This window comes from Ascaphus truei, chromosome 3 (genome assembly GCF_040206685.1).
Source record: "Ascaphus truei isolate aAscTru1 chromosome 3, aAscTru1.hap1, whole genome shotgun sequence".
Classification (NCBI taxonomy): Eukaryota; Metazoa; Chordata; class Amphibia; order Anura; family Ascaphidae; genus Ascaphus; species Ascaphus truei.
In genome coordinates this window covers 8,325,072-8,341,352 of record NC_134485.1, presented here as the reverse complement: position 1 = coordinate 8,341,352, position 16,281 = coordinate 8,325,072, and the positions used below count along the sequence as shown (strand labels likewise).

General features: G+C 47.4%; 1 protein-coding gene and 1 long non-coding RNA gene across 11 annotated transcripts in view; one reads left to right on the top strand and one right to left on the bottom strand.

Annotated features, from left to right (window-relative positions):
• ILDR2 (immunoglobulin like domain containing receptor 2) overlaps positions 1-16,281 on the top strand; it is a 321,823-nt gene that overhangs the window by 68,480 nt on the left and 237,062 nt on the right. The window lies entirely within an intron of this gene.
• On the bottom strand, positions 8,342-12,474 carry LOC142490865 (uncharacterized). 2 transcript variants are annotated; one of them, XR_012800117.1, is made up of 4 exons: positions 11,947-12,474; positions 11,207-11,245; positions 9,528-9,679; positions 8,342-8,936 (listed from the first exon to the last, which is right to left on the bottom strand). It is a non-coding gene; the product is annotated as an uncharacterized LOC142490865 (long non-coding RNA). The 2 variants fall into 2 exon arrangements; XR_012800116.1 differs by having other exon boundaries at positions 12,336-12,474.

Here is a 16,281-nt window from a genome sequence, read left to right as displayed (position 1 = left end):
GGGTGAAAGGCAGAGGCGGCCGGAGTAAGGGCGGGTGAAAGGCAGAGGCGGGGGTGGGGAGGCGGTAAGGCGGGCATGAAGGCGAAGGGCGGCGGGAAGGGAGGAGGAGGGGGGCAAGGGGTGGAGGAGGGGGGCAAGGGGTGGAGGAGGGGGCAAGGGGTGGAGGAGGGGGGAAGGGTTAGAGGAGGGGGGGAAGGGTTAGAGGAGGGGGGGGAAGGGTTAGAGGAGGGGGGGGAAGGGTTAGAGGAGGGGGGGGAAGGGTTAGAGGAGGGGGGGGAAGGGTTAGAGGAGGGGGGGGAAGGGTTAGAGGAGGGGGGGGAGGGTTAGAGGAGGGGGGGAAGGGTTAGAGGAGGGGGGGGAAGGGTTAGAGGAGGGGGTGGAAGTGTGGGAGGGGGTGGGAGGGGAAAGGGGAAAAAGAGGTGGAGGGGGGGGGAAGAGGAGCGGAGGGGGGGGTGGAAAGGGGAGCGGAGGGGGATTGAAGGGGAGCGGAGGGGGGGAAGGGGAGCGGGGGGGGAAGGGGAGCGGGGGGGAAGGGGAGCGGGGGGGGAAGGGGAGCGGGGGGGAAGGGGAGAAGTGGTGGAAGGGGGAGGAGGGGAGAAGTGGTGGGAAGGGGGAGGAGGGGAGAAGTGGTGGGAAGGGGGAGGAGGGGAGAAGTGGTGGAAAGGGGGAGAAGGGGGGAGGTGGTGGAAAGGGGGAGAAGGGGGGAGGTGGTGGGAAGGGGGAGAAGGGGGGAGGTGGTGGGAAGGGGGAGGTGGTGGGAAGGAGGAGGAGGGGGAAGGTGGGGGGGAGGCAGTGGGAAGGGGGGGAGGCGTGGGAAGGGGGGGGAGGCGGTGGGAAGGGGGGGTGGAGGGGAGGTGAAGGGGGGGTGGAGGGGAGGTGAAGGTGGGGGGGTGGAGGGGGGGGTGGAGGGGAGGTGAAGGGGGGGAGTGGAAGGGAGGTGAAGGGGGGGGTGGAAGGGAGGTGAAGGGGGGGGGTGGAAGGGAGATGAAGGGGGGGTGGAAGGGAGGTGAAGGGGGGGTGGAAGGGAGGTGAAGGGGGGGTGGAAGGGAGGTGAAGGGGGGGTGGTGAAGGGGGGGGGTGGAGGGAGGTGGAAGGTGAAGGGGGGTGGAAGGGAGAAGTGGAGTGAGGGGAGGTGAAAGGGGGTGAGGGAGGTGATGGGTGGGTGAGGGGAGGTGAAGGCCGCTCACTCACCCGTCCGGCAGGTCCCACGTGGATCTCAGGCGGGAGGCACCGTGTTGTGGCCGCTCCCCCGCTGTGTCCCGGGCGCCGCCATCTTGGGCACTCGGCGCCGCGAGGCAGCCTGCCTGGCCATTGGTTGTTCCCCCGCCGGGGAGGGGTGAGTTGTAGCGCCGGGGAGGGGGGGGCATGTATATGTGTGGGGGGGGGGAGAGGTGGGAGATATAGAGGGGGGGTCTCGCACGGCCGCTGACACTGGGTGGGGGGGGGGGGGGCGCTGAAGGGGTAATAATAGCGTGTGTGTCCCGCTGACTGTAGCGGCGCCGGGGGAGGGGGGGGTCGGGGTGAAAGCGCGGGAGACACGGGGAGAGGAGGAGGTGCGCGCGGGTGCTGCTAACACTGTGAGCCCCGCTAATGTATGTAACAGTGTGTGTGTGTGTGTGTGTGTGTCACTGTGTGTGTGTCTGTCACTGTGTGTGTGTGTCCCTGTGTCCCTGTGTGTGTGTGTGTGTGTGTGTGTGTGTCTGTGTCTGTGTGTGTGTGTGTGTGTGTGTGTGTCTGTCACTGTGTGTGTGTGTGTGTGTGTGTGTGTGTGTGTGTGTCTGTCACTGTGTGTGTGTGTCTGTGTGTGTGTCTGTGTGTGTCCCTGTGTGTCCGTGTGTGTGTGTGTCCCTGTGTGTGTGTGTGTGTGTGTGTGTGTGTCCCCGTGTGTGTGTGTGTGTGTGTGTGTGTGTCCCTGTGTGTGTGTGTCCCTGTGTTCCCTGTGTGTGTGTGTCCCTGTGTTCCCTGTGTGTGTGTGTGTCCCTGTGTGTCCTTTGGCCCGTCACTCCGCCTCAGGCCAATGAGAGGTGTGCGGGGGCGGGCGGCCAAGGGACCAATGAGATTTCCCCTAGGGACACCGGACATCCAGGCAGGCAGGCAAACATACAGTGCTTTCACTAATATAGTATAAAGATATGTAAGCTACTGGTTTTCTAGATGTGCTCCCATGAATAATATATGGGGAGTCTCCTCCATTCCTGGTGTTACATTTCCTTGTGAGTGACACGTGCACGGTTTGTGTGGCGGAGCTGAGCGTCGTTGCTATACACCGATATGGTGCCGTTATTGTAATGTGTAAGATTCCATGTAACCTCAGCACAGTACAGGGACATGGGAGTGAGAGTATATACAGGAGACTGTAACACAATGGATATAGTTCTACGAGAGCACTGCTTAACCCCTCGATGTCATGTCAGTGGGTTGCACTTCTCTTCCAGCGATAGCAGCAGTCCTGGTTTCACCCTTGTTTTGTTTCTTTGTTTGACTAAATTCAGCATGTGAGAAGCTTTAACGAGAGATAATTACCTGAGCTGCCGATCGATTCCTCTCCTGTGATCGATCAATATCCTGCTTGCGTGCCTGTCTAAATGGCCGCCTCCTGACTGCTGCAGTCAGAAATGCTGCAGAATGCTGCAGCTGATACGTAACCTTGTATTATTATTATTATTGTCCAGCTTTCACAGTAATTGATAGTCTGCTGTTGAGAATGCAGCAACAGATCTGTTTGTGATACTTTGTTGGCAAAGGCTGTTCAACTAACGCTGAACTGTGGATTCTGAGTATCTCTGTAACTAATTTACAGTGGATTAATGTAAATGTTGCTGATTTTCTGTGGCGTCCTGTAGTATGTAGTAACAGGGAAGGAGTTACACGACACTGGAGTCCTTCCCCTCAGCAGTGCCAGCGGTGTTCTGGGGTAACCCCTTGCTTTGCTAGAGGTGCCTGCAGTGCAGGTATAGAGCTTGTCAATGGGTATCCACCGCTATGACTATTAAGCGGCTTAGTGTATTTTCAGTGTACATTCTCTAAGATGAAATATCTGGTTACTTAGATTTGGAAAGGCTTCCGATACTGTGCCACGCGAGGATTGTGTACAAAATAAAGGCAATGACTTCCTGGGAGTTAAGGTGGATTTAAATGGCCATCCAATGGGAAGCCATACTCAGGATGTTGCGGCTTCCTTTTCCGAGATTTGGCAGCCATTTTGTCTCCCCTGTAACTTCACTGTTAAGTCTGGGGAACTGGGGGGCCCCGGAAGCTGAAAATAGTGGCATTTGGCTCAGGACCCCCCCCCCCATATCCACCCCCTAATGAAAATTGGAGCTAAAAAAAAACCACTAGTAGGAGGAATGGCGCCGTATTATAATCTCTGCAAATTGGAATTGCTGCAACATTCTTCCATGGTTTACTGCAGATATCATTTCTTGTCCAGCCCCTTCCAAGATAGTGTGTATTTTCTATCTAGTAGGCTCAAGTTTTAGTAACCATATTGATCCTGGACACGTGTGGATTCATTGTGGGCTGTGATACCGTGTGGGCAAATATGAGACCTATTCTTAGATAAAGTCATACTGTACGCAGCTTGGAAACTGACAGCTCTCTGCTTCTTGGACCTGCTGTTGAAAAGAAGCATTATACACGACAGTTTTATCTCTGAAGAAGTCTCGAGTTGGTCCATTAAAAGTATCACAACCTGCAGCAAATCCTTTGTATAATTTGTGATAATATTTATTGTATAATGTGATAATATTTATTGTATCATGTGATAATATTTATTGAATACTGTGATTAAATATTTATTGTATAATGTGATATTTATTGTATAATAATGTGATAATATTTATTGTATAATAATGTGATAATATTTATTGTATAATAATGTGATAATATTTATTGTATAATAATGTGATAATATTTATTGTATAATGTGATAATATTTATTGTATAATGTGATAATATTTATTGTATAATAATGTGATAATATTTATTGTATATAATGTGATAATATTTATTGATAATAATGTGATAATATTTATTGTATAATAATGTGATAATATTTATTGTATAATGTGATAATATTTATTGTATAATGTGATAATATTTATTGTATAATAATGGTGATAATATTTATTGTATAATAATGTGATAATATTTATTGTATAATAATGTGATAATATTTATTGTATAATAATGTGATAATATTTATTGTATAATAATGTGATAATATTTATGTATAATAATGTGATAATATTTATTGTATAATAATGTGATAATATTTATTGTATAATAATGTGATAATATTTATTGTATAATAATGTGATAATATTTATTGCATGTTGCACAATGTCTGCCTTAAATGCAAAATGCTATTAAGCGCATCTTAAATAGTGAAGCAATCGATAAATAAATGATAGCTATGCCTGCTTTCCCTTTACACTCCAATATACTGTATCTAGGTAACGGTGAGCTGCACCTCCGGGCCGTCTGTAAGCCTCCTACACGTATGTTAGAATCCCTTCTGCGGTCCTTTGACGTGCTGGCAATGCTGCTGTTTTATCTGAGCTGTGGAAGTGTGAGGAGGCCCGTGTGTGTGCAGGAGAATCTGCTCTCTGCTCCCTGCCTGCAAGCTATCTCACTTTGTGCCTGCGCTGTGACTCCCACTTGCAGTACGGCGTAGGAATGAGTCAGAACGCACGCACTCTCCGTCCTCCACCCCCACGGGTGGGAAAGGGGCAGACGAGAACACTGCGCTCTTGTCACCAACTTTTCTCGCTGCGCTAGGCGTCCCGGCCGTGCCGGTTACATCTTCTCACAGTGCCTGGTTATTCTGAAGCCTCGGTGTGCTACATTGGGAAGCAATGCTAAGCTTGGCCAGCGCACACGCTTCCCAACAGTCTACAACAGCTCCGTCAGACTCAGACTGGGTTGGGGGCCGAGTCTTAAATCCGACTGCAAGACCCGGGCCGCATTATCAGAGGGGCGGAAAGGAAAAAAGAAAGTAACGCACTGACTCGCATAGACATAATAACCTCTCGCTCTCTTCTCCATGCCGTCTCTCTCTCCCCCCTCACTCCCACCTCTCCCCTCCATCCTGTCTCTCCCTTCCCCTCGCCACCACCTCTCCCCCCTCACTCCCACCTCTCTCCCCTCACACCCACCTCTCTTTCCCTCTCTCCCCCATCCTGTCTCTCTCCCCACCTCTCCCCCCTCACTTTCTCTCTTTCCTCCATCCCGACTCTCTCCACCTTGCCCCCACCTTTCTCTCCCCCTCGCCCCATCTCTCCCCCCTCACACCCACCTCTCTTTCCCTCTCTCCCCCATTCTGTCTCTCTCCCCCACTTCTCCCCCCTCACACCCAGATCTCTCTCCCTCTCACTCCACCTTCTCTCTCCTCCATCCCGTCTCTCTCCCCCCTCACAACCACCTCTCTCCCCCCTCACTCCACCTTCTCTCCTCCCTCCTCTTTCTCTCCTCCATCCCGTCTCTCTCCCCCTCACCCCCCTCCCTCCCACCTCTCCCCCCTCCCACCCTCTTTCCCTCTCTCCTCCCACCCTCTTTCCCTCTCTCCTCCATCCCGTCTCTCTCGCCCCCTCACCCACTACCTCTCCCCCCCCATCACTCCCACCTATCTCCCCCTCCTTCACTCCCACCTCTTTCCCTCTCTCCTCCATCCCATCTCTCTCTCTCCCCCCCTCACTCGCACCTCTTTCCCTCTCTCCTCTGATCCATCTCTCTCCCCCTCACCCCCACCTCTCCTCCCTCACTCCAAAACTCTCCCCCCCTAATTCCCAACTCTCTTTCCCTCTCTCCTCCATCCCGTCTCTCTCTTCCCCCAGATCCCCACCTCTCTCCCACCCTCACTCCCACCTCTATCCCTCTCTGCTCCATCCAGTCTCTCTCTCCCCCTCACCCCCACCTCCCCCCTTCACTCCCACCACTCTCCCCCCTAATTCCCACCACTCTCCCCCCTAATTCCCACCACTCTCTCCCCCACCTCTTTCCCTTCACTCCCCCTCTCTTTCCCCCTCGTCCATCCCTTCTCTCACTTCCCCCTCGCCCCCACCTCTCTCTCCCCTTCACTCCCACCTCTCTCCCCCCAAACTCCCACCACTCTCTCCCCCCCTAATTCCCACCTCTCACCCCCCCCTCCTCACTCCCACTTGTGGAGACTTGGGTGAGTGAGAGAAACCTGGGGGGGAATGAGAGAAACTTGGGGGAGGGGGAGTGAGATATTTGAGGGGAGGGGGAATGAGAGACTTGGGGAAGGGGGAGTGAGAGAGACTTGGGGAGAGGGGGAGTGAGAGATTTGGGGAGAGGGGGAGTGAGAGATTTGGGGGAGGGGGAGTGAGATACTTGGAGAGGGAGAGACTTGGGGGAGGGGGAGTGAGAGAGACTTGGGGAGAGGGGGAGTGAGAGATTTGGGGAGAGGGGGAGTGAGATTTGGGGGAGGGAGTGAGATACTTGGGGAGGGAGAGTGATAGACTTGGGGGAGGGGAAGTGAGAGAGACTTGGGGAGAGGGGGAGTGAGAGATTTGGGGGAGGGGGAGTGAGATACTTGGAGAGGGAGAGACTTGGGGGAGGGGGAGTGAGAGAGACTTGGGGAGAGGGGGAGTGAGAGATTTGGGGAGAGGGGGAGTGAGATTTGGGGGAGGGAGTGAGATACTTGGGGAGGGAGAGTGATAGACTTGGGGGAGGGGAAGTGAGAGAGACTTGGGGAGAGGGGGAGTGAGAGATTTGGGGGAGGGGGAGTGAGCACAAAAAAAATACTCTGTAAAAAGCAGTATTTTACCATTCATTCTGCGTTTGTTAGTGCGCGCTAGGAATTCATGTCTGGCTAACGGATGTTGTGGTGATTAGCATTGAGTGATGAAGAGCCTTTAAGATAATTGGCAACGTGGACGTTTTTGAAGAACCCCGAAATAATTACCTAGGATCTCAACGTCTGTCCCCATGTGTAACCCACGGTATGTCACAGTGAACTATAGCAAAAGTGTTTTGTAGAAGGAAAACATTTTGGACCAATTAATTTTAGCTGTACCTTTTATTTCATCCATGTGCATTTACAATGCTGTGAATACTAAGGCCCATACATTTACTAAGCAGTCCTCTGTCATATGACACTTTCTGGCCCTGTCCATTGATTTGAATTGGCTTTACAGCTGCAGACCAAGCAATATCCTACATGTGTGTTTTGTAATAAATTAGTTCTGTCCTATGAGAAAATACCTGTAGCATTTTTTTATTTTTATTTTAAACATTGCTGAATGACATTTTAAATGTATTATAATGTTACAAGCATTTTTTGTTTCTATCGCAATCATTTACAAAGTCACATCCCCTTCCTCTTCTGAAACAGGCTCTGGCACACCTCTGTTTGTGCCCTGCCCTCTCTTTAGCAGATCATGTGACTGCCTGGTCACATGATCTTCCCCACAGAACTTTGCATCTTTGGTCCTCTTCTGCTGCACTGACAGCCATTTAGTGAACCCCCCGAGCCGAATCTTAGCTAATTACTGATCATTGTGTGGATTGTATGGATGCGCATATTAAAGGGAGGCCACAAATGGCCGCTTGGACTTCTGCTTCAATGACACTGGAAGGTGTCTTACGGCAGAAGACTGCTTAGCAGACGTGTCCCTCCCTTTGTGTATTTCCACTGCCTTCATTTGTCTCCCACTACAGTAATTAAACCTTTTGTGTGTTTTTCTTGTGCTCCCAAGTGGTGGTGTCTTCTATATGACGGCTCACTTTTCAGAGCAGCGGTTCCCACGTGGATGCTTTGCGCAGCCAGGAATCTAGTCTATAATTTCAGATGTAGGTGTGATAAATAAGTGTTATGACACAAACTGTGGATTACATATCATAGTGCAGTCTGTGTGTGATTAGGGTGACTTTAGCTCTCACTACACGCCCTTTACACAAGAAAGTGTATTGTATCTAAAATGTGACAGTTCTACTGAAAGGCCCGTATAGAAATACAAGCAACAATATATCTAAATAAATAAACCCTGGAACATTCCACAGTGGAATATTATAGGAAAGTGTCGCCGTGGGGAAGGTGAGTCTGTGACCAGCACGGAAACTGGAAGGGAACGACAAAAAAACAAAACGAACGTGGGATGGCATAATTTAGGTGGGTTCCACGTGAAACACCTCCACGGGTGTCCCCTGCGGCACTGAGTGGGTTAAACCAGGGGCTCTCAACTCCAGTCCTCCAGCCTCACCAACCAGTCAGGTTTCCAGGATATCCCCGCTTCAGCGCAGGTGGCTCAGTCAACTGAGCCACTGATTGAGCCACCTGTGCTGAAGCTGGGCTATCCTGAAAACCGGACCTGTTGGTGGGGCTGGAGGACTGGAGTTGAGAAAGCCCCTGGATTAAACAATGCTGCTTTAACCCTTTGATTGCCATGGAGCCTCCGGCACCTCGCGATCAAATGAGCTCGGCGTCACTGATGATCCCAAAACGGCCGTGTCATGGGACACTCAAAGGGTTAAAGACGACTCAGAAGCCGGTCACAGTTGAGCCTTCAGACCAAAGAGGGTGAATAGCTGTTCTGTCTACACTAGAGTTGGCGAACGCCACTCCTCCAGGGCCCCCAACAGGTCAGTCTTCCACTGATTGAGCCGCCTGTGCTGAAGCAGGGAATATCCTGAAAACCTAACCCGAGGACTGGAGTTGTCCAGCCCTTTTGGAAGGAGTCACGCAGAGCAGAGTCCCAGATGGAGCGTGTCCTTATGGAGCAGGGTGTGACCGTTCCCTCCTGCCCCCCCCCCCTTCTGCATATTTGTGCTGATAAAGGTGACAATTATTCCTAAATATGTTTCTTCTCCGCTGCGTTCCCTTCCCCCGCACCACTTCTGCATCACTTGTTTCTGGGCAACCGCAATAATCTTTGTGATTTTTTTTTTGACAAGCTCGAGAATGAAAAGGCACTAACCTAAGAATTAAAAGAAAAGAAGGAAAATACAGTGAAAGAATTGCATTCGCTCAATCTGCTGACAGGCGTTGGAGCGATAAAGCCGGGGAGAATTCCCCCACCCAATCACAGGGTATTATTCTTCCTATCTGCCCCAGCACCAGCTTCTCTCCCCCCTCACAAGCTGGCACTGAATCACTTTATTTCCCCATTTCCCTGTCATGTTTTAATTCTCTGGCCTTGTCGTTTATTTGCTAATTCCTCGGAGAAGTAATTTGTTTCAAAAAATACAAATAATAAAAAGATGCAAATCCTACTAGATACAGATATTATTCCTTTATACAATCCTTTATAAACTGGCACAAGCGCATGAAATAAAATAGCACCCCCAAACACGAAGAGAGATATCCGCCTGCTATTTGGAGCTGAAATCTCCCACCTAGGCTAATGTATTATTATTTGTACACGAGTTAAACACAGCACCAAAAAATGCACCACTTTTAATTACAATTGAAAGTGTGCTCAACCCTAATTAATTTGCTAACACATACATTTACTAAGTACAGAGACGGATATCTCGCATGCTTATACCCACACATAAAACACACTTACCAAAACACGGGTATATATATAGATGCACTCAGATACACTGAAGCACAATGAATGCCAGCAAGTAGCCGGTAAGCAAATCAATTCTGTATTCTACCCCAGCTCTTTCATTGGTTCTGGTTCCAGCTTTTTGTGCGAGTGTTACTGTATACATTCTGCAGAACAGAGACATAGCCAGAAGTTACACACTAACTCAGGGGTGAGCAACTCCACTCCTCGGGGGCTACCAGGTTAGGTTTTCAGGATATCCCTGCTTCAGCACAGGGGGCTCAATCAGTGACTCAGAGATACTGATTGAGCCCCCTGTGCTGAAGCAGGGATATCCTGAAAACCTGACCTCTTGGTAGCCTTGGAGGACTGGAGTTGCTCACTGCTGGACTAACCGCATCAGCGCGGTCTTTGCGGGCTGTAGGAGTAGCGAGACACCGCGATGCCTGCAGCATCCCTGGGCAAGACACAGAGTAGTGCAGGAGAAGCGGAGATCCCGCTATGCCTCCAGCCTCATTAACCCATGATGCATTAAGGCATTTCATTTCCCATTTAGCAGCCTTTAAAGTATTGTTTACTGTTGGGCTTAAAGAAATATAAATTTTTAAACGAATGTACTAAAATACATGGTCTTTCTTTGTACTGGTTCAATAATGCATGAAAAAGGATTGAAAGCAGGCTGCCAAGTTTATACATAAATTCATGGTGTAGCGGTGCCCCTGTGTGAGGAACGGGTACATACAGTACTCACCAGGAACACACAAATTACAATGAAAATGTGTGTGTGTGTGTGTGTGTGTGTGTATATAGTGTGAGGGAGTGAAGGGTTAACTTCCTCACGGTGTGCCAGCAGACCAAAGTCCGTGGCTCCAGATCCTGTAGAGGCAGAGGCAGGGCCACGCTTCTCAACCCTCCCCCCCCCCCCACCCTCTGTCTCTTACTCTTCCCCCCTCTCTTCCTCACTCACTCTCCCCCCTCCCTCTCTTATACCACCCTCTCTCTCACCCCCCCACTACTACCCACAGATACCATTACCACTATTACCCCAGATACAATTACCACCACTTCCCCCAGATACAATTACCACTATTACCCCCCCCAGATACAATTACCACTATTACCCCCCCAGATACAATTACCACTATTACCCCCCCAGATACAATTACCACTATTAACCCCCAGATACAATTACCACCACTACCCCCCCAGATACAATTACCACTACTACCCACAGATACCATTACCACTATTACCCCAGATACAATTACCACTACTACCCCCAGATACAATTACCACTATTACCCCCAGATACAATTACCACCACTACTTCCCCCAGATACAATTACCACTACTACCCCCCCCAGATACAATTACCACTACTTCCCCCAGATACAATTACCACTATTACCCCCAGATACAATTACCACTATTACCCCCCCCCAGATACAATTACCACTACTACCCCCAGATACAATGACCACTATTACCCCCCAGATACAATTACCACTATTACCCCCCAGGTACAATTACCCCTACTTCCCCCAGATACAATTACCACTATTACCCCCCCAGATACAATTACCACTATTACCCCCCCAGATACAATTACCACCACTACTTCCCACAAATACAATTACCACCACCCCCCCTCACAAGTACACTTACTACCACCCCCCAATACAATTACCACATACCTCTGGTAGCCCCCGCCAGACCCTGGCTCTCCCCGGCTGCTGTAGAAAACAAGAAAATGGGAAAAAATAATATATAGAGACAGCCTGGTGCACAGGGAAAAAACAATATAGTGAAAGAAAGTGACAGAGGTCACTAAAGTCCCTTATTGGTTGCACTCACGGCAAGAACAAGTTGCAAAACTACAAGATACAAATATCCTCAGTATGGACTCAAAGTCCCAGGTGAAATGAAATAATAACTAGAAGATACAATATCCACAGATAGACAAATGTCTAAAAGAGAAAACAAATAAACATAATCCATAAAGGACCATATGTCCACAGAAAATGTCTAATGGCCTAAGGTATAACAATGGCATTCACTATTAAAATCCAAAAAATGAAAAACTTTAATACACCATTTATAACACCGAAAAGCAAGTGACATAAAATAGAGCAAATTGTGATGTTAAAATACCCCTGTAGGGGAGCGGGTGGGAAGGGGGTAGCAACCAATAAAGTAAGGAATACCAGATCAGTAGTAATGAGTATTTATTTATTTATTTATAAAATATTTTACCAGGAAGTAATACATTGAGAGTTACCTCTCGTTTTCAAGTATGTCCTGGGCACAGAGTAAAACAAATAATACATGGTTACAAGTACAGTTACATAAATGAACAGGGTATACATTATATACAAGACATTGCGTGCACAGTTAAAGAAAATATATATTATGGGCGTATGAAACAGTTACAGACCAGATTAAAGTGTGAGACAGCCTTAGATTTGAAAGAACTTAAACTGGTGCTGGATGTGAGAGTCTCTGGTAGGTTGTGCCAGTTTTGGGGTGCACGGTAGGAGAAAGAGGAACGTCCGGATACTTTGTTGAGCCTTGGGACCATGAACAGTCTTTTGTCTTTTGAGTATTGTACATATATCTCGTGGTATCCCTAGTGTTGCTACCAAAGCCGTGCAAGCTCTGTGGGTAGGTCAGGGAAAACACTTAAACCATAGGGAGCCTAAGTACATGGGTATAAGGCCATCAGTTCATAAGATACCAAATGTATCTATATGTATGTATGGTGGTGCGCCTTAGGGAGGTACATATAAATATAAACTCCAGTCAAAAAGCTCCTTATATACCCACGGTTATAAATACATAAGCAGTAAGCAAACGAAGGGGATACGACCGTGCTCCTAACGTTGCTGTGTGTGCCCCGACCAAGAATAGCTCCCAACAGATGCTGCTCCACTCCACGAGTGCTCCCGCTCTCAGACGCCCACAAGTGACGTCACACCCCGACGCGCGTTTCGTGTGATGCTTCACACTTCATCAAGGGGGGGAGGAGCTAGTACTGTGAATGACTCGTTCACAGTTATACCCGAGGCCAGAGAGGAGGCTGGGCTAGACTGCCCAGTGGATGTGCACGCTACTGCTGTGAATTTATCTGCCAGCCAGCGTGCGAAGCGAAAGTAAACAATTAAATAAATAAGTAGATGGATAAGAGGTGCATGAAAACATGTGTATTACCCTGTCAGTGTACATACTTAGCGCAGCAGAATAACGGATGCGTGTGCCTATACTGTTATATGTGTACACATGCACAGATGGCAGCATGTCACTAGTAGTCATTTTTAAAGGCAATCACACACGCACAAGTGCTTTACATGTACACACTGTGTGTATGTATGCATGCTCAAAGGGAAACAAGTATATACAGAGAGTGTCACTCCTAACACTCACCAAAGCATATTTAGTTATTAGATCTTGAGCCATGGGTTGCAAATCGTGGTCATAAAGGATATCGTAAGGTGCGGTGTAGGGTTGTACTACACTATATGACCCGCCCCGAAGGACAAAACGGGTCTTCTGAAATTAATGCTGTATTCCAATGGATCCCTTGTGGTGTAGGAATGTGCTGACCTAGACGACCCGCTCCGAAGGACAAAACGGGTCTCTAAAGTTAAGCTATATCCCTGGATCCCACTAATCAGATTAGAACCCATATCGCGAAGCAGCCCAATGGGACACTATGGTGAGTCTAGATGAATGAAGTATAAATAAAACCTTCATTCAAACCATTAGGTGCAAGTGTTCCTAAGGTTTGAGTCCATCTACACTCCCTCTGTACTAACTTGCAATCCCAGTCACCCCGTCTCGGGCCCCACGGGACATGTTCTATGCCTTTGAAGCTAAGGACATGTGTGTTACCCCCATGTTCATTATTCACATGTCTGGTAACAGGTGTGTCGCGATGGTTGCGTATTGAACCCAGATGTTCAAGAACCCTAACTTTCAGGGGTCTATGGGTTTTGCCAATATATTGTTTTTTACACATACATGTGATTTGGTAAATTACACCCGTTGTCAGGCAGTTAACAAATGCTTTGATCTCAAAGGGGGATGTCCCATTCATACCCGAAAATTCTTTAGTGACTGTCATTGATGCACATGCCTTACATCGGCCGCAGGTGTAGCACCCTTTTGGTTTAGGGCCCAACCATGTACGTTTACTATTTTCCATAAAGTGACTTTGAACCAGACGGTCCCTCAGATTACGAGGTCATCTACTCATCATATTAGGTGAGGACTTCAAAACTTTATCTAGATCACTGTCTTGGGTTGGAATGTGCCAGTGTTTTTGAAGACTCTGGCGTACGCATCCCCACTGTTCATTAAAAGTACTAATGAATTTGATGGTTTTCTCTACAGGGATATCAGTCTCTTGTTTTTGTGTGAGAAGATGAGGTCTGCATGTATGGAGAGCATTTTGATAGGCTCGTTTCACTGTACCTCTACTGTGTCCTCGTGCCAGAAAACGAGTCGTCATATCTGCTGATTGTGACTTAAACTCATGAATGCTCGAACAATTTCGTCGTAACCGCAGAAATTGGCCTGTAGCTATATTGTTGATCATATGTAGCGGATGGTGGCTAGTAGCCATAAGTAGACTATTCGTCGAAGTTGGTTTTCGAAAGATGGTACTTTCCAGTCGCCCATCATCCCTTTTGATTATTGTTAAGTCAAGAAAGTCAGTTTTCTGGTTGTCACAATAGTACGTGAGTATCAAGTTGATATCGTTAGTGTTTAGCCTATCAATAAAATCTTTTAACTGGTTTTCTGTCCCATTCCATAGTAGCAAGATGTCATCTATAACGCCCAAAGTAGGATCTTATCTGTAAATGCCTCATTATCTTCCATGAACACCACTGCTTTCTCCCACCAGCCCAGATATAAATTGGCATAGGTGGGAGTGCAAGTGGTGCCCATGGCCGGACCCTGTACAGTACCTAATGGTAAATTTGTTGTTAAAGGGGAAAAAGTTCTTAGTGAGTACGAAATCTAAAAGTTGGATCACAAAGGCATTATGGGTGTGAAAATGAGTGTCCCGAGCCCGTAGGAAGTGTGAGACCGCATGAAGGCCCACCTGCTGTAAAATGCTTGTGTACCTACAGGGGTATTTTAACATCACAATTTGCTTTATTTTATGTCAATGTTAATCTGTGGTGAATAAAAACTGTATCCCGGAGTCTAGGGCAGCTTCTCCAATAATCTATTGCATCAACGAGGATTTTCTACAATAACAAAAAAGAGAAGCGCACGCTCCATAGCATAATACTGTTATAAAATGTAATAAGAAACAGCAGACAAATGCTCACTTACAACAAGTAAGATAAAAACTCACAAGGGCTAAGTGTGTCAGAGGGGTTTCAGGGATCCAGCTAATCCAGGACAGTAGAGGTTGAAGAAATCCAAAATCAAACCTCTCAGACAGGTGATTGCCAGGCGTGGTTTGGTAAACAGACAAGTCCGGTTTACCAGTCAAAGGCAGCCTCCGAAGTACCAACGATTCGTCAATGACGTCCCACTGCGATAGGCACCCTCAATGGGAGAAGCGAAAGCCTGTTTCACTCAGAGCCTAACTATATGATGCCGGACCGCCTGTCTCCTCACACAGAGGAATGTAAAAGTCCCGCTAGCTAGAGAACGCTGCAAGTCCAGTATGAAAATCCCTGCTGACACGCAAAACCATGTGACCCAACGCGTTTCGTAACGCTGAACGTAACTTCATCGGGAGGTATGTGAAGAGCTAGTGGCAACAGAGTATTTATACATATAGGTAATTAAGCAACAAATTACATGATAATTACAATTAAGATACAACAAACTAAAAACAATAATATAATAATCTTGTAACAACAATAAACAATGAACTAAAAAACTGAAAAAAGCAAGAAACAGGGAGAAAGCCCCAAAACACATTTAAGAATATAAAAAGATAAGAGAACCAAATGGACGTAAACTAAAAATAAATTAAAAATGATTGAATATTTTACCAGCTAAATGAAAAGAATAAAGGAGGGAAAGGGATGCAATACAATTTTATACACTGACAATACTATCAATGCATTAATTTAAGCCATCTGGTGCCAAACTATTTAATTTAAAAATCCACTATGTCTCTTTGCGACAGATAGATAGATCTACATCTATCGCTATAGTAGGGATGATGGTATAAATTCTAATCCCGTAACCGATAAGCCATCTGTATGTTGGTTGTGGCCGAGAGAAATGTGTTTCAGCACACTATGCGAAGTAACGCCATTTATATATTTATAAAAATGTTTTACCAGGAAGTAATACATTGAGAGTTACCTCTCGTTTTCTAGTATGTCCTGGGCACAGAGATATAACAATACATGTTACATTAAAAGAACAGGGGTTATACAGAAAAGTCACAGACATTTTATGGACAGTTAGAGTGGGACGTGCCCCCCCCCCCCCGCCGGGAGTGTGTGCACTGGGACCGCAGCCTTAATTCTAGATTTCTCCAACAGAGCATCCCTTGCCAGAGCACAAGGCCTCTGAAAGGCTTCTTCAATCTTGGCTGGATGATGGTCCTTAGCCCAAAAAGTTGCCCTCATGAGCTCAGCCTGTGCAAGAAAATTAACATCGGTAGAGCAGTTCAGACTGAATCGATTAAATGGAATATTGTTCAACCATCTTTTTCGGTGACTACTAGTAGCTTGCAGATATCCATTGGTAGCCACTGATTTAACATAAATGCTAGTTTTAATGGTCAAATTACTAT